Source organism: Anolis sagrei, chromosome 1 (assembly GCF_037176765.1).
Source record: "Anolis sagrei isolate rAnoSag1 chromosome 1, rAnoSag1.mat, whole genome shotgun sequence".
In the NCBI taxonomy this organism is placed as follows: Eukaryota; Metazoa; Chordata; class Lepidosauria; order Squamata; family Dactyloidae; genus Anolis; species Anolis sagrei.
The window spans coordinates 309,375,346-309,392,846 of NC_090021.1; positions in this window are offsets into that span (position 1 = coordinate 309,375,346).

Genomic DNA, 17,501 nt, shown 5'->3' on the forward strand with positions numbered 1-17,501 from the left:
GAGAAGAAGGTCACCAAGAATGAATACTTATGAGTAACTTGTGTCAGGAGTGCTAAAGCTTAAATGAAATAAATTTGGCAATCAATGCCAAATAGTTTTAAAATACTTTTTAGGTATGCACAAAGCAAGAAAGGTGCAATAATGGGGCTGGCGAGTGGAACTGCTAACAGGTAACAAAGAGACGGCACAATTGTTTAGCTTCTGTTTTGTCTTCATGTTCTCCAGAAGAAGGAAGGAGAAGAGGAGAAAAGAGGTGAAAAAAAAGAGAAGGTGGAGAGGAGTATGGAACCTCACTAAAGTGCTGTGACCAACTGAGGATGCAATACAGTTAGGAAGCTAGCCAGGGATATATTTCTGTGTTAATAACATTCCAATATTTGAAGACAAGAACACTGCACTCTAATTTATGTACATAAACACTCTTTTTGATATAGATAGTTAACCAAAGCTACAGCAATTGTGTTAAAGTTAACCAATATTATTTGAAAGCGACGTCACCAAAAATTGATATGTCCTCACTCATTTTTCCAGCTCCAGCTCCAAATTTTACTGAGTTTTCCCATATCTCCAAGTTATTTAGTGAAATGATGAATCAATATTCTCACTGTTAAGAAAACAGATTATGAGATATTGTGAAAAGGAAGAGGAATAGCAGAATAGTAAGTTAACAATTAATGATGGAAAAGTAAGCATAATTTTACCTTGGTTCAAGAATACAGCTGGAAGCAAGTACTTTCAAGTACTTGGTGTATTTTCTTATACAAAGTAGCAATTGCTTTTGCCAACACATATGGCTATGGAAATTTTGATAAGTAAAAAATAATAGACTAGCTTTTGGCATCTTATTAACAACAACATTTTGGAGTTGTAAGGATCACCATTACTTTTTCAAAATAGCCCTAATTACAATGTCAGTGTGTGTCAAAGAATTAAATTTCCAAATTCACATGTAATATGATTATCTTGGCCAAACAGACAAATTGTGTTGCAAAGACAAATAATAAGACCACTTTAAAAGGCCAGGAAAGGCAGATTGTGTTCCAGAGTCAAAACATGGTTCAAAATAATGACTTTTCAGAACCATCAGTTTCCTGAGTAGTAACCATCCAAGTGTCACAGCCTGTTTTATGACATGGCAGAGGGGTTATAACTACATGGTATAAGTACATTTAGCATCAACATTAAGTGGATACTCTGTTTAGAAAATTTTGTTGGTTAAAAATTACAGTGATACTTTCCCAGAGGTTGAAGGAAAATACAGCACTCATTTCATTCAAAACATAGTTGGATAAGTTTTTGGGATATGGGCGTTGGAATATTAAATCTGACAACTCCAAATTGATGACCATTGGCTGGACCCTCCATTTATTTCAGATGGATCTTTTCCCATTGTTTGGGGCTTGGCAGCACTACTGACCACACTGGAAGTTGTACTCCAGCTTTCCAGATTGCTTTTTAAACAGACAGAATGTGACATTGACAATTTAACTGATTTACAGTACAGCCCCATTGTACATGGATTTTATATCATACGGACCCACAGGGAAACCCATGATGGAAGACCATCTTACTCGTCCAACGAGGGATCACCTAAGTAAGTAAGTAAGTAAGTAAGGATCTTATATCCATAGTTTCGCTTGCCCACGCTCCAAAGATATCCTACCCGGGAAGTGTTTGTGGGCTTGTACATGATAATAATAAAACTGTATTTATATTCTGCTCTATCTCCCCGAAGGGACTCAGGGCGGATTCCAAACATAAAAGGCAAACATTAAATGCCTGAATACAACAACGATATATCCATACTAACAAAATGTAAACAACCCAACATATAAACAGAAATTATGATTTAACAACTAAAATTAAATAAAGAACACAGCCTATTAAAGCAGACATAAGACAAAACATCAAACATCGAATGGAAACAATAATTTCCCAGTTCCTTGGGGCAAATAGATTAATCATTGCTCAAGATAGCTATTGAACTGGTGAAGCGAGCAAAGCACGGAAATGTATGGCAACTATTAATCATAGGTATAATGGTAGTATTACCAACTATTATTCCTCCTCCTCGTAAGCCAGTGAGCAAAGGTGTTTCTTGAAAGCAGAGAGGGAGGGGGGCATCTTTAACTCCTTAGGAAGGGAGTTCCAGAGATGGGGGGGGGTGTAATGACTCTTACCTAATAGGCCAGAATAGAAACCTGGGAAGACAGTAGGGCAAACCTCCATTTTGAGAGTATCTGCCAGCAAAACAGCCATCTTGAGGGTGGATAGATAGAAGATGGGAGGAGTTGGAGGTCTCCTGGGATTGGCTACAGCTGAGGAAGAGGAGCCAAGTCTTGGGAGGGAAAAGATTTAAGCTTCTGGGAGAGAGAAGAGATTTGGGAACTGGAGGGTGAAGAAGTGGGTTTTTTTTGAGACTGGGTATTTCTGAGAGAGAGTGTGTGTATGTCAGGCAGGGCTGATTAGTTGACAAGAAAGATCTCTGCTTCTCCCACTATTTCAGACAGCCAAGGCTGATAAGAGTTGTAATCTAAAACACCTGGCAGGGATCACACTGGTAAAAAAAATAGGCTGTCTTAAAAGGTATGTTAAGAGGACTTAAGTGGTAAGCAAAAGATTTGAACCACATTTTCCAAAGACCTGCCATCTTGAGGTCCCTAAACTGGAATTAATCTGCAAATTTGGTGGCTGAGACACACTTGCATGAAGAAGTCCTGTCATCAGAGAAGAAGTGGGTTAACCATAGGGAACCATAGGGAACAGACATTCTTTTTAAATTCTACTGTAACAGTCACTGTGTCTGGATATAACAGACACACTTTACAATCTGGGTATAGCAACAGTGTATGTTGGCTTATCAGTGTATGTGGAAGTTACTATAAGCCTGGCATCTTGTTAGTGAATTTTAATGCCTAATTTACCCGATTGTAACCCAGTGAGATAGGTTAGATATTTGCTACAGTGGTGGAGTATCTATTCCAACCACACAAGGACCAAAATCTGTCCTTCAACCTGCTTTATAACTGCATTAGCCTGCCCTCCAAGGTGTTCATGTCTGCGTGGGTGGAGAGCAGGAGGCTCACTGAGTGCCTAGGTATTCCCAGCATCTGACACTGGTTTATTTACCTTATTTATTTATTTACCTTATTTATATTCCACCTTTCTCTACCCCAAGGGGGACTCAAGGCAGCAATCACACCTCCATGGTGCCTTAAAACATATTATTTATTTATTTATTTACAGTATTTATATACCGCTTTTCTCACCCCTAGGGGGACTCAAAGCGGTCAAAACATTAAAACATAATAAGCATAATAAAAATACATTTCAATGAATCACATCATCCAGAGTCATAGTCTAAAGGCCAATTCATAGTCAAATTGCACATATTCTATACTAATATTCCTGCATTGCTCTATTTTTCAAATGCCTGCTCCCAGGGCCAGGTTTTGACTCTCTTTCTAAACAATAAGAGGGAGGGGGCTGTCCTGATATCGCTAGGGAGGGAATTCCCCAACCGAGGGGCCACTACTGAGAAGGCCCTGTCTCTCAGGCCCACCAACCGCACTAGTGAAGAAGGTGAGACCGAGAGAAGGGCCTCTCCTGACGATCTTAATCTCCATGATGGCTCATAAGGGGCAATACATTCAGACAGGTAGGCGGGGCCAGAACCATTTAGGGATTTATAGGCTAAAGCCAGGACTATGAATTGAGCTCGGTAGCAGATTGGCAGCCAGTGGAGCTAATGCAACAGGCTCCATCTTACCTATTTTCACAAAGTTGAGTCTGTGGGGAATTCTTTCAATTGACCAGAATATAGAAATTCAGAGCTGACAAACCTGACTGAGGACAAACCCACAAATGACAATTTGTTCAATTCTTAACTAGCTGGTTTTAGAATTTTGAAGGAATGTTTAGACTATAGCTCCCAGATTCTTCCATCTGGGATCCCCTGTCGGCATGATGGTTGCAGTATTCTGAAAGTTATAATACAAAAAAGAACTTTTCAAAGTTTTGAGTGACCTTTGTTTGAAGAGCTGAAGACAGCATTTTCTGCATGCTGGCGTCCAACTTGACATATTAGTGTCTAGGGAATACTTACAAAAACTGGGCTTCCTTTTCTCATAAAGTCTCATTAGCACCTACATTTTTCTAGGCATGTGCTCAGTTTAACCTATCTGCCCTGGCACAGAAGTAATCTGGATTGGTCCACAGAGGATAATTGCTTCAAGCTTACTAATATACCTCTTGTCCTACTCTCAAAAATCAAATGTACTGACAAATATATGTTCCAATTGTCCCGATTTGGCAGGAAGAGTACCAGTTAATCTTTCCACTTCCTCAGCTGCTTTTAAAATGTTCCAGTTTTTCTCTTTTTTACAGTTTCCCAATTTCTCCTCAGTTTACTTCAATTGCTCCAAATAGAATTCAAATTTCAGAAGTAGTTTGCACTCCTCAGCAAAGTCAAAGAAAGGCAAGGAGGTGATAGAATTGTTGCCCTTTAAGATAAAATCACACCTCTGCAAGGTTGTTGAAGGTTTTTCTGGCCGTATGGCCATGTTCTAGAAGCATTATCTCCTGACGTTTCGCCTGCACCTGTGGCAAGCATCCTCAGAGGTTGTGAGGATGCTTCCAACAAACCCCACAACTTCTGAGGATGCTTGCCACAGATGCAGGTGAAATGTCAGGAGAGAATGCTTCTAGAACATGGCCATACAGCCAGAAAAACCTTCAACAACCCAGTGATCCCAGCCATTAAAGCCTTTGACCATACATATTCACACTACTGCAGTCTCTCACAGCTTATCTGTTCTTCCATATTACACTCAGCCCTCCACATTTGTGGTTTTAACTTTTGCAGATTTCGTTATTTGCCGATTTGGTTAATATGTTCTCCCTAGAAATCTCTATGTCCTCCAGTGCAAATCTATGGTTAAATTCTGGAGGTCTTGACCATAGAGTCAACATAGGTGGTCACTCAGGTTGAAAAAAATAGCTTTTATTTTCACATTCATTTTTTTCCCAGCAGTAATTTTTGCCATCTTGAGTACACTGTGATGTTGCTTGGCCATATGCGTACGGGTTTTCATCTGTGAAATGGAAAGTATGAAATATCCTTATCCCATGTTATCATTACAAGAACCCAATGAAAGCTGGCTTCAGAGGAGATGTTATATCCAAGGCCACACTCAGAGCTTCATCATTTTGAACAACTGGTTTCCCAAATTTATCTCCAACAGTCTTTGAAGTCATTTGGATTAGATTGGTCAGTCGGGGATCATCAGGCGTAAGCTAGCCAGCAAAAGTGTTTTGTCTGGCAGTTGGCTCAAGAAAGTCCTCATAATGACACAAGATTTGTGCTTCCCAGATGCTGCAGATTCAAGAGAGGAAGTCACATACTGCTATAGGAATTATGGAAAATCTGAGAAAGAAGATCACATTTGCTGAATTGTCAACTACAATAAACTCTGGTTCCACAATATCTCATTGCTCTCACATCTCATCTATGCATTGCTATTAATTTGTTTGAGATAGAGATGAGCAGTAGTACACTTAGAACAATTATATAAATCAAGTAATATAATGTGCATTTATAAAATAATCTGTCACATTTTTTTCCAGACAGAGCCAGCTGTTTTTGCTCCTACCTCCTCATCAAAGTTGCTAGAGCGAAAACAGGAGATAATTCCTGGTTGTTCAGAAGAGGAAATATCTAGTTGCGAGACAAACAACACCTGCTGAAATTCTCTCTTCTACACAACCTTCAAGATACAGGCACCAGCTTCATGTTCATTATGGCAACTCTACAGATTGTGTAGAGCCACAATCGGCTGAAAGAAGAAATGCTGTGGGAGTTTTTCATCAGTGAAAAGCCACAGCAATAACAATGACAGAAAGCATATGAAATGTCCTGAAAAACTTAGGAAGTGGCCCATGTGTTCTTTGTAAGGAAAAGTAACACCACAGCCTAAATCTTAGCTGTTCATCTCCCAGAACCTTCAGATGTGTAAATTTTGTGGCTACTGGGATTGTTAACTGGCAGGTGGTCACAGGAACACCTCAGCAAGCAAGAGTCCAAAAGTGGCAGGCTAAAACCCAGAACCCCAAGGCTGATACCAAATGAGAGACTCCCTTCTGGGCACACAGAAAACTGGGTGACTTGAAAAGCACTGAACAGACTGCGCTCTGGCACCATGAAATGCAGAGCCAACCTTAAGAAATGGGGCCACAGTGTGGAGTCCACGACATGTGAGTGTGGAGGAGTGCAAACCACAGACCACCTATTACAATGCAGTCTGAGCCCTGCCACATGCACAATGGAGGACCGCCTTAAAACAACACCAGAGGCACTCCAAGTGGCCAGCTACTGGCTAAAGACATTTAATATAATACTAAGTTTTCAAACATTGTGCTTTTTTAAATACATTGCAACTGTACCCTCGGTTCGCTACTGATACGATAAATAAATAAATGTCCCATGTGAATTCTAAACTGTTATGTTTTGCTTTCAAGTCATTCCTGACTTATAGCAACCCTATAATGATCCTATCATGGGGTTTACTTGTCCAGGGGAGGCTTGTCTTTGTGTCGTTCTGAGGTTAGGAAAGTATGCTTACTTAAAAGTCACCTGATGGGTTTCCATGGGTGTGTGAGAATTTGAACCTGGTCTCCAAATCATATTCCATGCTGGCTAAATAACTTATTAAAGCCTTAAACAACTCAGTAAGTTTGACTGTAATATTTGCAGGCCATCACCCAGTGACTGGGGAAGAAATATTCTCTTTGACTTTACCTATTGAGTTTTGATTTCTCAAATATAAAAGCAATGTTTATGCAGTACTTTTGAATTGGAAAGACAGGATGTAAATGTTTAAACAAAACCAATAGGGTTTTTTTTTTAGCCTACTGAAATATTTGTATCTCATCTGATGCCACTGTTTCTCAGCCCACATACAAACAATTCAAAATAATGTTTATAGGCCAAGAACATGATAAACAATTTTAAAATTAATCAAAACAGTTAAAGCTATGTGTCTGTACAGAGCTGGGCATTAGCCCCCAAAGGCTTTGGTAAAAAGGCATTTTTTTTATCTTGGCTGCTGCATGAAGTAACAGCTGGGCTTCGAAAGAGACCCCATTACACAACAAAGTAAATAAATAAAAAGGCCCTCTCTAACATTTACACACATGCCCAGTTCTCAATGGCAAGACACTCCCAACAGACTTTGGTCGTTATGAGGAGAAGCACTTCTTCAAGTGCCAGGATCCCAGGCCATGTAGGGGTTTAAATGTCATCACTAGCAACTTGACATCACACCAGCAAGGGGAGTGCTGTTTCTGAGACTCCAAGTGGGGAGGGGAGAGCAGGCGTGCTCTGCACATGGCATTGTGGTGTGCATGTGTCAGCGAGGGAATACATGCAATGCTGGAGGGAGGCTCGTGCCAGTGGGTCCCTTCAAGGCATGGGGGTTTGTTTCTGATCCATCATGTTTGAGTCCATACTGCTCTCCGGGTGTAGGTGAACTACAACTCCCAAACTCAAGGTCAATGCCCACCAAACCCTTCCAGTATTTTCTGTTGTTCGTTGGATTTCTGTTTGCCAAGTTGGGTTCAATTCCATGGTTGGTGGAGTTCAGAATGCTCTTTGATTGTAGGTGAACTATAAATCCCAGCAAATGCAACTCCCAAATGACAAAATAAATCCCCCAAATCCCACCAGTATTCAAGTGCGGGCGTATTGGGTATTTGTGCCAAATTTGGTCCAGTTAATTAAAATACATCCTGCATATCAGATATTTGCATTACGATTCATAACAGTAGCAAAATGACAGTTATGACGTAGCAACAAAAAAAAATATGGTTGGGGTCACCACAACATGAGGAACTGTATTAAGGGGTCACGGTGTTAGGAAAGTTGAGAAACACTGACTTAGACCAAGACCTCCTTACTGTGTGTGCATTGCTTCAAACAATATGGGAACGTGTAGCTTAAAATATTGGTCTCAATTTCATCTTCACAAAATATGGAAAAATTGAAGCCTGGCATTTCTTTTGCTATCTCTACAAATTACAAATTGTTTGGGGAAACGATATAAAGTAAATTTACCAACTGGCTAAAGGATTCCCACTTCTGCACAGCATACATCTAGCCTACATGATCCAGTGCTTTCAGAGAAGATAGCTCACCATTTGCAATGTCTTCTGCTAAAGCTGAAAGGAAATGATACATACAACATGGCACTGCTCTGTTTTCCCATTGGGCACGGAGTATATTAGACAAAATGCTAGCCATTCCAACTCACTGGCGTCTAAACCGCCTGGTATTGTCTCTCTAGACAGAAGTCCTTTCCAGGCCTATCTTGATATACCAGAGAATGACCCTGGGACCTTCCGCATGGAGAGCATGTATTCTCCCACTGAGCTATGGCCCCTCTTAATTAATGGTCGCGGCCCAATTCCCTCGCCCAGCATTATTTCTAATGTGCCTCAGCCACGTTGCCAACAGCATCAAAGAACATGCCAGCCGGTTTATTCAAATGTCATTCTAACTTACCGAGCAAATCAGCAGCCGGACCTGTTGTGCATGGTTGGGCTTGACTAAATGACCTAGATGTGAAGAGCTCCATGACCTATTACAGAGGAAGTCATTCAGCCCTCTCCACAAAGACAAGGATATTATGAGAAGCAAGTGTTTGGTGAATGCTGACTCTTTTGTTGCCCTGGACATACCAGGAATCAGTGTCTCTCTACATCACAATCATTGCCGCCGTCTGTCTCCTTCTTCATTTGACAACTAAGGGATTTACGTCAAAATAAAGCTCCTCGTGACCTTGTGTGGGGTAATAGCTGGGCATTACAGTATAAACCTAGCATCCACAAAGCAACCGTTCCTAAACTTTACACAAATATGTGAAACTGCAGATAATAGTTATTTTCAATGGGACAAACAATGGAGATACAAGAAGAGAATGCAGTTTGTCCAGGAGGCCCTCAGCGCAGAAGTAAAAGCATGGATCAGTGAAACTGGTTATAGCAGTTCCACAGATATAGGGTTTATACTGTATTGTTGTATTTGTCCAGAGGAGGGCGACTAAAACGATCAAGGGGCTGGCGAACAAGCCCTATGAGGAGCGGCTTAAAGAGCTGGGCATGTTTAGCCTGCAGAAGAGAAGGCTGATAGGAGACATGATGAGGGCCATGTCTAAATATGTGAGGAAAAGTCATAGGGTGGAGGGAGCAAGCTTATTTTCAGCTGCACTGAAGACTAGGACGCAGAGCAACAGCTTCATACTACAGGAAAGGAGATTCCACCTGAACTTTAGGAAGAACTTCCTAACTGTGAGAGCTGTTCAGCAGTGGAACTCTCTACCTCAAAGTGGGGTGGAGGCTCATTCTATGGAGGCTTTTAAACAGAGGCTGGATGGCCATCTGTCAGGGGTGCTTTCGATGCAATTGTCCTGCTTCTTGGCATGGGGCTGAACTGGATGGCCCATGAGATCTCTTCCAACTCTGTGACTGTATGGACAGATACAGGGGACAGTTTGCATTGTCTCAATACAGTAACTCAGAATTTTCCTGTATGGCCTTAATGGGATAATGTAAAGGCAAATGGTTTTCATGTCGTCAGTGATCTGGCTGTATCTTTACATGTCTTCTTAGCTTTGACAGTTTAACTGGGTTATAAGAACAAAAACACATTATGCCAAACCCTCTAGCTGTTCTGGTAATCCGTTTAAAAATACAATCAAATATGATCAAAAGCATTTATTAGATGGTGAGCTGTATAGCAAACATACAACTTGATTTTTTTAAAAATCACAGTAGGTTTAGCTGTGTTTCCCGTAGTAGTTCTCATTTCCAGCTACGGTGCAATCATAAAAGTCAGCTGAAGTAGGGCAAGAAGCCAGCTGGTATGAATGCAGTACTGTGTATTCAACTTTTTTCCAAAAAAGCAATTGCCTGCATTTGGATGGTGATGCTAACTTAACTGAGAATATTAGATTCTAAATTTTAATTCCTAAAGCTTTCCCTGAAAGTGGAAGGCAAAACTTTCCCTCTGTTTTATGCCAAAGTCAGGACTGGCTGGAGGTACAAAGGAGCCCTGGGCAAAGAGTCCTCTTGTGCCAATCACCACAACCCCTCCTGGGCTGCTGTGGGATTACCTAGCATTCGCAAGTAGCAACGAAACTCAGTTTAGGTGCTGGGCTTGTGATGTTCTGGAAGAAATCATGCAAAACCATTGTGGCAGCTAGACTGAGTGGCCTAGTGCTGCTTATATTTTGCACCAGGAAAGGAAAGCTACAGTAGGCGGTATATTTCTATGGTCCTGTTCCCTAGGAGTTACTCTGGAGCTTCAATACTTGGACAATTTTCATGTGCTTTCTACCTACGAGCCCTTGCCTTTTGCTGTATGTTTTTCATGTTTTATATTTCTTTCCATTCATCTCAGATACCTTCCCACATCCAAATCATATTAAAAACCAGAATTTTTTTGAAAAGTAATAATAGCAAATGCAAAATGTATGTGAGCAATTGCTTTCAAGGGCAAAATTTGTGTTTATTTAGAAGTTGGCTGCCTTTTTAAGGGGCTGTTTGAAGTTCTGGGAATGGCACATGTTTCTCTCTTCAAATATACATCCCAAGAACTGGGTTGTTGTTGTTGTTGTTGTTGTTGTTTCTTACCTGCCTCTCCTCATGGATCAAGATGGGGAACAACAACATGTCAAAAACAACATATACAATTAGTTTAAAACACCTAACCCAGTCAAAACATCAATTTAGAAGAACATATACACTCAGTTCATATTAAACAACCACTACATCAATTAAAATTCATAATTAAAATCATATTTTTTTAAAAAAAAAATCATCAGGATGGCTCTGCCAGAAGAGACACATTTGTATTGCTGCTTTTAATTCTGACTGTTGAATCTCTTCCACAATCTAGGAGTAGCTAAAGAAAAAACTTCCTGGTTTTTTCCTGGCTGACTGGAGTAAATGGCATTTGAGAGTTGTAGTTGCTAGGATTTATAATTAACCTACAATCAGAAAACATCCTGAACTCCACCAATGATGGAATTGAACCAACCTTGGCACACAGAACTCCCATGACGAACAGAAAATACTGGAAGGGTTTGATGGGCATTGACCTTGAGTTTTGGAATTGTAGTTCACCTACCTCCAGAGAGCACTGTGGACTCAAACAATGATGGATCTGGACCAAACTTGGTGCATATACTCAATATGTACAATTATGAAGACTGGTGGAATTTAGGGGAAATAGACCTTAATATTTGGGAGTTGTAGTTGCTGGGATTTATAGTTAATCTACAATCAAAGCGTACTCTGAACCCAGCTGACAATGGATGTGCACCAAATTTGGCGCACTACCTACATGGCCAACATTGAATACTGGTGGGGTTGGGGGGGGGGTGTTTTTGAATCCTGAGAGTTGTAGTTCACCAACACCAAAAAAGGAAGAGAAATACAGGTGGAGAGATCTTCAGCCTTCATTGCCAAAAGAGTTCCTAAGACCATCAGAAATATGTGTTTTCTGATGGTCTTTAGTGACCCCTCTGAAACGCACAACCCCTCTCACAGGGGTTCTTGACTCCCAGATTGAGAAACACTGGGTTAAAAAGTCAACAAAGTCCCAGATTGTATTTCTGTTCTATCTGACCTTATGTTGAAGAACTATACATGGTTTGTTTATCCCAGATTTGTTTTCCCTGTCAGCTCCCAATATGATCAGATACTTTTTGTACCAGCTCCTCATAGCACTTTATTTGAACCTAGTATAAAATTATCATAGAATTAGAAGAAATTACAAGGGCCATCCAATCCAAACCCCTTTCATGCAAGAATACACAATCAAAGCACTCCTAAAAGATGGCAATTTAGTGTCTGTTTAATAATCTTATGTTTATGTTTATGATCAACTCCTGGAACGATTCCATCAGCACTGCCTCCTAAAAATCCTGCAAATTTCTTGGGAAGACAGGCGGACAAATGTCAGCATGCTGGAAGAAGCAAAGACCACCAACACTGAAGCGATGGTCCTCTGCCATCAACTCCACTGGACTGGCCACATTGTCCAAATGCCTGATCACCGTCTCTCAAAGCAGTTACTCTACTCTGAACTCAAGAACAGGAAACAGAATGCTGGTGGACAGGAAAAGAAATTTAAAGATGGGCTTAAAGCCAATCTAAAAAAACTGTGGCATAGACACAGAGAACTGGGAAGCCCTGGTCCTTGAGTGCTCTAACTGGAGGTCAGCTGTGACCAGCAGTGCTGAAGAATTCAAAGAGACAGAAAAGGAGGATGAGAGGGAGAAATGTGCCAGGAGGAAAGTGCATCAAGCCAATCCTGACCGGGACCCCCTTCTGTCTGGAAACCAATGTTCTCCGGGATCAAGAATAGGACTCCACCATATCCTGACTAAGAATAAAGGACAAGAATGGAAAAGAGATAAAAAGGGACATACATGGGTAGAGGGAGAGTGAAAGGGAGAGAAGTATAAGAGGAGGGTGTGAGGAAAGATAGGAGAAAGTGATATTTAGGATAGTAAATAGAAAAAAGTAGAATGATAGGAAAAGATAGAATAACATAGAAATTTCTTGACTTCCTGGTATCTTCTGCGAGGTTCTCTCCTTTTCCCTTCTTTTTCTCTTACTTCTTTCCTCTCCTTTGTTCCTCTTTTCGTTTTGCCCATGGCTTTCTCTTCCTTAAATGAGTATTTTCACTTTCGTTTTTATTAAATATACTGTCACCTGTTTCCAGTCTGTCTCTTCCCTTGAAATGCCCTTTTCTGATATTAAAAAGCGAGTTTGTCCATATTCCTTATGTCCCGCATTTTTGTCAACCATTCGTCTTCTTCTGGAGGTTCTTCTTTTTTCCATTTTTTGTGTGTAATAAATTCTTGCTGTTGTTGTTAATAGAAATAGCAATTTATCTTTATTCCTATCTACTTTTAAATTGTGTATTCCAAGCAGGAAAATTTCTGGTTTTCTGGGGATTTCAATTTCTAACATCTCTTGTACAGTTTTCTGGATCTTCTTCCAATATTATTTTGCTTTGATGCATGTCCACCATAAGTGGTAGTATGTTCCTTCAATTTCTCCACATTTCCAGCACTTCAAATTGGTGTTTTTATAATATTTCCCTAATTTGTGTGGCGTTGTGTACCACCTATGGACCATCTTGTGCCAATTTTCCTTTAGTTCCACTGCGCTAGTGTATTTTAATTTTTCATTTCCTATCTCCTCCCATTCCTCTCTTTTAATATTTCTCCTGTTGTTCATCTTCCACCTTTTCATATATCCCTTGATTTTTTTAAAAATACCTGTATTTCCATACATAATGAGGTATCTTGGCAATGGGATACTAAACATGAAATCCATTTATGTTTCATGTATACTTTATACAGATAACCTGAGGTTGATTTTGTACACAACTGTTTTAAACAATATTGAGCAGGAAGCAAAGTTTGGGTACACTGAACCATAAAAAAGCAAAGGTGTCAATATCTCAGCCAGCCATGTGGACAACTTTGGATTTTGATGTGATTTAGATTTTGGAATTCTGGATAAGGGATACACAACCTGTATCTACAAGTGACTGCTACATTACTAGCCAGCAGTAACTTTGAACTCAGGTCAGCTGTCTCAAATTCCATTTTTTGTCATCATATAAAGATGCTTTGATTTTTTCCCTTCCTCTAAGGAAAACAAGAAAAGGAGCCAAGAAGAAGCATGTCCTTTTAGGTGGGAAAGAGGAAAAAACAAAAAAAAAATCACAAATCTGTGTTTCTTTTACCTGTGTTTGTGAGGTATTAATAGGACATTTTGACATGTTCCACTTTGAATGTCTTCCCCAACCATTTCAAAATCCAAACTCTCCTCCTCCAAGATCTCCTCTCTTCTGGCTCATATGCTGCATGCCTGGCTCAAAGAGGTCATTAGAGCACAAAATGTCATCCCAGAATTTTTCTTTAACCAACCAAACATCCCACCTGTGGAGCAAAGAGGACAGCACAAGGTTTCCTGAAAGCTATTAAGTTAATTAATTTCCAGCTGATACCTGAAGTGCAGCTAATCAAGTAAAACTTCTGATTCATTAATCAGGTTTAAAGCCCCAGGAACAGTGAGTTATGGCTCTAAAGTTGACTTAACCCAAAGCCTTGAAGGTCTGAGGCTCACTTGATGGGTGTGTGAAGGTGCTCTCTGAGAGGGCAGCAGATAAAATTATGCCACGTATTAGATACAGCATAGGCCTTGGCATAAACTATTTCCCTAATGTGCTCTTTTATATAACATACATGCAATTCTTCAGCTCTCTTTTCCTTTCCTAGAATAGCTAAGGAGATTGGAAGCAATCTCAATAAGCTAACTTAGTTCAGTCTGGTAATTCTAACAAGAGCAATGTTAAAAGGTAAAGGTAAAGTTTTCCCCTTGACATTAAGTCTAGTCTCTGGGGGGTGGTGCTCAACATCATTTCTAAGCTGAAGAGCCAGCATTGTCCATAGATGCTTGCAGATCTTGTGGCCGGCATGACTGCATGGAGCACCGTTAAACTTCCCATCAAAGTGGTACCTATCGATCTATTCAAGTTTGCATGTTTTTGAAATCTACTACCTGGATTTGAACCTCCAACCTTTTGGTCAGCAAGTTACCTATCTATGTATTCATTTACAGTATTTATATTCTGGTTTTCTCACCCCACAGGGGACTCAGGGCGGATTACAATGCACATATGCATGGCATGAAGGACTCAGTGTCACAAGTGGACGGTAAAGCAGCAGCTCCCCTGTGGCCAGAATCGAGCATACCCTCATGAAGCTGGAAAGCTGGAATGTTAAATTGACTCTGTGTCTGCCTATATATGTTGAATGTCTAATGAATGTCATAAGTTCAGCAGTGGAACTCCTTGCCTTGGAATGTGGTGGAAGCACCTTCCTTGGAGGCTTTTAAATAGAAAGTGGATTTATTTATTTATTTATTTATCGTGTCAGTAGCAACCAGACAATTGTATTACATTTTTAACAAAATTTTAACAAACAGACAAAACAGAGTTTGCAAGCTTGGTAGTTGATTAAATGTCCTTTGACCAGTAGCTGGCCACTTGGAGTGCCTGTGGTGTTGCTCCATTGTGCATGTGGCGGGGCTCAGGTTGCATTGCAGCAGGTGGTCGGTGGTCTGTTGTTTGCTCTTCTCCACACTCGCATGTTGTGGATTCCACTTTGTAGCCCCATTTCTTGAGGTTGGCTCTTGAGGTTGGCTCTGCCAACCAGAAAGTGGATGGCCATCTGTCAGGGATACTTTGATTGTGCTTTTCCTGCGCAGCAGGGGGTTGGACTAAACGCCCAATGTGGTCTCTTCCAACTCAATTATTTTATGATTCTAAGTTGATAAGCAATTTTAAAAACACACACACAAGACCAAAGAGATGATCTCTTCCATAATGATGTCAAATGTACATCAAGGTACTGTTCTTTTTCTGCTGCTGCACACCTTGTACCTTCAGTGACAGACATCAAGTGAGCTTAAAATGCACTTGTTCAAACTGGTCGTTCCTGAGCATGTTCTGCTCTCAGCAACCTCAAACACGGCTTGAGTTTCTATAGCATATAAGCTTATGTCCAACCCCCTTTCTTCTTCGTCTGGGCTTAAGAAAGGAGATAGATACATTTTAAAATGATGTTTTAACATACTGAATTAATTAACTAACATCACATCTGACAACACATCATAACATACACAGTACAACATATTTGGTGTGAGAACAATGAGAGAATATGTAAAAAGGAATAGAACATCTCCTGGCCCAAGACCTTGAGCTACATTGCGTTGGGTCCACAGCAGGTAGAAAGGTGAGTTATACAGTACATTAATTAATTAAGACAGGAGTATGTCTCCTCCGAAAATGTTCATATGAATTAGCTTCTACCATAAGTGATATGGAAGTTCCAAATGGTTATGTCTCATTCTTTGCCTGTTCTTGAGATGTCATAAGTTTAGCATGATGCTAATGAGCCCAGCTTTCCTCTCACTTGTTCTGTGTTGTTTTATATTACTATATAAAACATATAGTTTGATATTTTGTCCAAATGTAACAAACAGAATGCATTTGGATCATATGTAGAACTGGATTGTTGTGAGTTTTCTGGGCTGTATGGCCATGTTCCAGAAGCATTCTCTTCTGACTTTTCACCCACATCTATGCCAGGCATCCTCAGAGGTTGTGAAGTCTGTTGGAAACTAGGCAAGTGGGATTTATATATCTGTGGAATGTCCAGGGTTGGAGAAAGAACTCTTGTCTGTTTGAGGCAAAAATGAATGTTGCAATTGGCCACCTTGATTAGCATTGAATATCCTTGCAGCTTCAAAGCCTGGCAGCTTCTTGCCTGGGGGAATCCTTTGTTGGGAGGTGTTAGCTGGCCATGATTGTTTCCTGTCTGGAATCCCCCTGTGTTTTTTTTAGTTTTGTTCTTTATTTACTGTCCTGATCATAGTTTTTAAAATACTGGTAGCCAGATTTTGTTCATTTTCGTGGTTTCCTCCTTTCTGTTAACGTTGTCCACATGCTTGTGGATTTCAATGGCTTGTCTGTGTAGTCTAACATGGTGGTTGCTAGAGTGATCCAGCATTTCTGTGTTCTCAAATAATATGCTGTGCCCAGGTTGGCTCATCTGGTGCTCTGCAATGGCTGACTTATCTGGTGGAGTTAGTCTGCAGTGCCTTTCATGTTCCTTGATTTGTGTTTGAGCATTTGGTGGTCCCAATGTAGACTTGTCCACAGCTGAATGGTATATGGTAGACTCCTGCAGAGGTGAGAGAATCCCTCTTGTCCTTTGCTGAATGTAGCACTTGTTTGATTTTCTAGGTGGGTCTGTAGATAGTTTGTAGGTTGTGTTTCTTCATATGTGAAAAGTTACGCTTTCCTTTTGCCGAATCCATGATGACACACTGAATCAGAAGTAAGCTCAAAAGATATCTGTAAACATGAATCAATTCCAAGGGTTCCATAGGAATTCAAATCCTAGTAGCCCTTTATGAATAAATATGGCACTTTGCCAAATGCTTGGATTAATAGCCAGTGATATTGCAAGCGCTGTTATCAGCATTATTTGTGATATAATGCCAGAAGTTAGCAATGTTGCAATTACTAAACAAAAACAATTTTTAATCAATCTTCATTTCAATCACTAATCATACTTATGAACAATTTGGAATCTGAGATTAGCCATACATTACACATTATCCCAATTATTTCCTCATAAACAAGATGTATAAATCAAAGGCATTAGATTTCCTAAAGAGGCTCTGAATATAGTTGCTGGCCACGGGGAAAGTTGCTAAAAAATTACTCTCCAACCAATTCATTTTTTAAAAAAAAAACAAAAACTGGAAATCGTAGAGGAAAAAATGAAATATTTTACTTGATGACACAAAAATACAGGAATATGAGCACACGAAGAGCAATTATAAGACTGACAAAG